The sequence below is a fragment of the Lolium perenne genome, chromosome 2 (genome assembly GCF_019359855.2).
Source record: "Lolium perenne isolate Kyuss_39 chromosome 2, Kyuss_2.0, whole genome shotgun sequence".
Lineage (NCBI taxonomy): Eukaryota > Viridiplantae > Streptophyta > Magnoliopsida > Poales > Poaceae > Lolium > Lolium perenne.
Window position 1 is genome coordinate 148,366,318 of NC_067245.2, and position 5,066 is coordinate 148,371,383.

The 5,066-nt window shown below is 40.7% G+C and overlaps 1 long non-coding RNA gene across 1 annotated transcript; it reads right to left on the reverse strand.

Annotated features, from left to right (window-relative positions):
- Positions 1-1,108: 1,108 nt before the first annotated feature.
- On the reverse strand, positions 1,109-3,804 carry LOC127321923 (uncharacterized). Its single transcript, XR_007864420.2, has 2 exons — positions 1,762-3,804; positions 1,109-1,546 (listed from the first exon to the last, which is right to left on the reverse strand). It is a non-coding gene; the product is annotated as an uncharacterized lncRNA (long non-coding RNA).
- Positions 3,805-5,066: the final 1,262 nt, after the last annotated feature.

Below are 5,066 nucleotides of genomic sequence, written 5' to 3' on the forward strand. Positions count from 1 at the left end.
CTCGCGGCACGCCCCGGCAAGCAGTAAACATTCAGACCGGCGTCAGTCAACGGACCACCCCTCTGAACAACAATTTACTAAGGATCCAGTGTCCAGTATAGATCCACCGCTGCAGCAACTGATACTTCCTGCCGTGGCACTCATTGCAAGCAGTTGGGATAGGGTTTTCATGGTGACAGTGGCTGGTCAATTTAGTAACAGGAACGCTTGTCGATTTTTGTTCACGCACTATGCAATGGATGCTGTCATTCTGAGGATAGTTGCAGGGTTTTCTGCTTATTCCATGGGAAACTCGGTTGTGGGTAGGAGCCCGGTCATTTCTCTCGAGGTGATCGATCACAATTTGCGTGATTTCTTGGTTATTATCTGGAATGCCTTTTGTCAGGTAGCAACCTTTAGCATGTATAGCTTCTTACTTCAGAGGTTACTGAGAACATTCAGATACTCTGGTATAAGCCGCACTTCGAGCATCTCGAGGCACGGTTCAGATTTAAAATAAATATCGAAGCTTGTGAAACTGTACGCCATCCAGACACTCCACTAAAAATTACTGGTGGACTTGGCGGGGTTTGCCTCTTGTGCGTTTATATGGATGTCATTTAGGACGGGTTGTAATGTCTCTAACAGCTGCTGGTCATGGCTTTGTCTTGGGTGCTCGGTTATTTCGGCCTAGTATTAGGCCTGCATAATTGTAACTCTATTCTTTCTACCAATGCATCGAGGAGGAAGCTTTGCGTTTGCCCAAAAACAAAAGGTTCATATTAGGGTGAAGGTAAACACTGTAAAGATTGTCCTCTGAATTATTTTTCTTTCGAAAAGGAGGTGTGATCTGAATGTTTTATCTTACTGTAATGTTCTATGGCAAAGTGACCAAATTATACTACCGAATATTACCAGAAGATTCGTGAGCGACCAGAAGATTCATCTATATTTTGTTCCTTTTTGTTAAAAATGTTGTATCACCTACCGAATATTAAGTTTTTTTTTTGGTTAAAAGGCCTCTTTAAACTCAAAAGTTCGCATCAAGTTGATACAAGCTACAAGAGTTTACGTCGGGCTCTGCATAGAAATGAATAGCAAGTACTCACTGCAAGAGCAAATGGAGTACTTCATATGAAGCGGTGTTTGAATTTTCGTACCAGGAACAGTACTAAATTACTCCCTTGTCTTATGCTACAAATTTCAACTTCACTGCAAGAGCAGATGGAGTAAATATTAGGATGTACCGAGGTCGTGGAGGGGAAGTAATTTTCAGCATTTACCAATGTTAAAACAGGGGATCCTAGTGTCAGTAATGCATGCAGCCACCTCTTGCACTTTATTTTTGCTAGCTTGCATAACAGTGAATTTCAGGACAGCCAGTGTGTCAGGCTGTCTCAAAAATAACCAACTCCTTTGGCCCTTTCCACAATATAGAAGTGATATGAACCTGTCCCCTGCCTCATCTTGGCTTTTGGTCAAGGAAAATCTGCTTGCTTCAGATATGCTGATAAATCACATCAGGCCCAAACTATTTTGTACTGACCATGTTTTTTCAGTAACATGCCTGCCGTGTTGATGAGAGAGAAAATATGTAAGATAACAGATGCATATAAGTAACTGCATGCAACAAAAAAAATGTATATGTGTATATTTTATCAGGGTAGCAAAACATGTATAAATGTAAAGAGTTGAATAAGAGGGATGTTTTCTAGGGTTCATGAGGAGGGAAAGTTCGATACATGTTGTCACAGTACAATAAAAAAGATAGCGACATATCACCTGAAAGTAGTAGCATACAGATGTGTATTTCTCCAGGGTGCTTCTCACTTTGCAGTTGCTTTCTGTGCCTTGCTTAATCAGAGCAATCTCTCATCTGTCATGCCCCTCCTAGATTTACTCAAAGGTTACTCCTTCCCATTCTTTTATTCCATCCTTAACACTTTGAAGTAATCAAGATTATCCTCTAACGAAGGAATCCTTATGGATCAGGCAGCACGGTCAGTTGCAACCTTGAACTCCTATAGGCTATTGGATCTTCTTTGACCAATCAAGACCAATTACATATGAAATCAAAAGAAAAGAAAGAAAATAGCACAACTCAAGGAAAAGAAAAGCAAAGGACAAAAGCAAGCATGGCTCAGTTGCTTTGATTCTACCCTGCCCCCTGCATTAAGCCCTTCAAAGGCACACGAGAAGCAGCTGGAGAAGAAGAAAGAAAACTCAAGAAGAAACCAAGGAGCAAGAAACAAAAATACCACCACTGCCTGCAGAATATAATGTGCTGAGACAGGGAGCAAGGTAACCTCACACTCACATTGGGGTTCTTGCAGCTGCACCAGCACCACCCTATGAGAAGCACATAGAGGGGTTGTGGTGGTGTCAGTGCCAAGCCAACACAAAGGTAGGAGCTATCATGAGCCGGCTGGGAAGGTCTACGAAGCCGGCATTGGCCATCCTGTTTGGAGGCCTTGTTCTGGTGTCAATGATGGTGGAGAGTAGCGTGAAACATTCATCTCCTGTGCGGTTTGCCGATGCAGTAGTAGGCGGTAGGAGGATGATGACTGGAGTCAATAGAGGATTGACTGATAGGACACTGGAGGAATTCAAGGCTGATGATCCTTTCAGCAGCAGCAAGAGGAAGGTGCACAGTGGACCGGATCCAGTTCACAACAGGTAACTTAATTTTCCTGCATTCAACTACGCAATGTGCTGCTCTTTGTTCTTCTTCCTTCTCTTATTTGGGAACTAACTTTCCATGGATCTCGGGGGATTCTCATTTTGACATTAAACAATTGATAAAAGAGAAGAACATCATATGCAATGTGTTTTCTGGGATGTCACCTTGGTCACGAATGCCTTAGGTTTCATACAAGAACTTGTCTAATATGAAAGAAGTAGGCATTAAATTCATGGCTACTGATTACTGTTGTGATATTTCAATTTACACTAAAGCAAACATAATAAGTTACAATGCAAATTTGTAGTATGTATCTCATGTATCTGGATTAATGTTGATTTCGGTCTTCTTTTGTCACGGTGTGCTCACTGTAAGTTAGATTTTGTATACTAAAGCTTCTATATTCTAAATATAATATCAGCTGCACCCACTCATTTCATTACATTATGATTTTTCTATTGAACTAAGCACTATCTATTCAAACATAAGATGCTACGATGTTGTATTTAGCGGAAATGAATGATAAATATAATGAGATGACAAGAAGAACGAAAAATGGCTGCACTGCTTGTTTTCATTACGCAAACAAAGGTGGTTGCTCATACTCTCCTCATGAGCACCCTACATGCACTTACCATACTTGAAATAATTAACCAACATGCATCTGAAGCAGTCAAAGAAAGCACACTGCAATGACGTTATTAATTTAGCTATGGCTACTTAAATTAAAATGCCAATGATGCAGTAGATCACCTTGAACACAACACTTGAAGGGTTGTTCCCATGTTTCCCCTGTACTCCCTCTGATATTGAAATGATCACCTCTCTGCATTCTTCAGGGGAGCTGGAGAATCAAGAAGATCGCCTGGCAGAGCATAGGTGCGACACTCGCCCCAACAAAAAGAAGCTTCGGAAGTGCTTGTTGTGGATCAGATCATTGTGTTGAAACAAAGAAAAAATAAATAACAGGAGCTCCATTCTGCGGTGGGTCTGACTGGGATGCTGGTGTAACTAGGGGAAGATGGCCTATCATGTTCTAAGCACTGCTATTTAAGAAGATTATAGGAATAGAAGCTTCTGCTTTTGCAAAATCAAAGCCATTCTACTCATGCAGTTTTTTGTAAAGAGAGCAGTACCAAGCTTCCCTCTCACAAAATCAGTCATCAAAGGTTCTTGTCAGGGGGATATGGGCAAGATGTTCTCCTTTGTTTCAGAAGTTGCTTTGCACATGCTTGTAGTAGCTAGTACCCACTCTTTTTTGAATTTCCTATTTGTTGTATTAATTGACCAGGAAAGCACATTGCAAGCTTGCTATAGAGGAACAGGTAAAGATATGATGACCAATAATTTCCTGGCTTTGTTTCTTATCTTGTGATAAGATGTGAAATCTATTGGTGTTTGTGCTCTACTACCAAAGCAAAGTAGACCACTTACTATAGAAGCTTTTAGTATTCCAGTTAGCATACTCTACTTGAAAATAACCTTCACATTTGCTAGTAACTCGAGAGTTGTTTCAGAGAATTCTTTCACAGCTTATAAAGTTTGTACAGTTCATAGCTTTCAAAATTGAAACCAATTCAAATTTATCTTCACCAACATGGAAACAATTACCTTTATAATATTTCCCTTTTCCTACATAAAGCACCATCAGGAATTTACTTCAGTAAAACCAGCAAGAAGCATCCATACAAACAAGATAAAAGGCAGGGGGGCTAAAGATTAAAGAAAGAAAAGAACTTCCAAGCTGCGAAAGCCGCATGGATTCTCCCCAATGCATGCTTTTCCACTCTTTCGTTTCCCACCTCTGTTCTCTCTCCCTCTCCTCTTTTCTAGCAAGAGTATAGCTTTGAGCAGCCAAAGATGCCCCCTGAATGGGGTCTAAAGCAAAGCAATGTTAGCAAGAGCCTGATATATAAGAAGCTGTGTCCTTGGTTAAAAGTTGAACGTTCTTCTTGGGACTGATCTTTTTCTTTTCTTGACCAGTCTTCTTGTGTAAGATGTATACCAAGTGCTTTTATTCACTGTAACAAATGCAGATTAAAGAGGGGACAAGTGTGTGTGTGTCCAGTCTGTACAGGAAGTTAGTGCTAGCATGGAATTTCAAGAAATATGTACTGTCATTTTCGAAAGTGAAGAAAGAGAGGTACTTGGTATATAAGGACTGTACTTTGTCGTTCTGCGCAGCTTAACATCGATTTCTCTAATCCCTACCATCTTCTCTGGTGTTTTTTCTTCCGTGTTTTCCTAGAGAACTTTTTGTGATGGTTTTGGTTTAACGATGCCTTTGAGCTCTGCTCGTTGCGTGTTGATATAGGTACAACCACAGGGGAGGGAAGAGGGGGATCGGTCTGATCTTTATCTTGCAGATCAGATCGTTACAAGTCATAAGCCTTATCAGGCATCTACC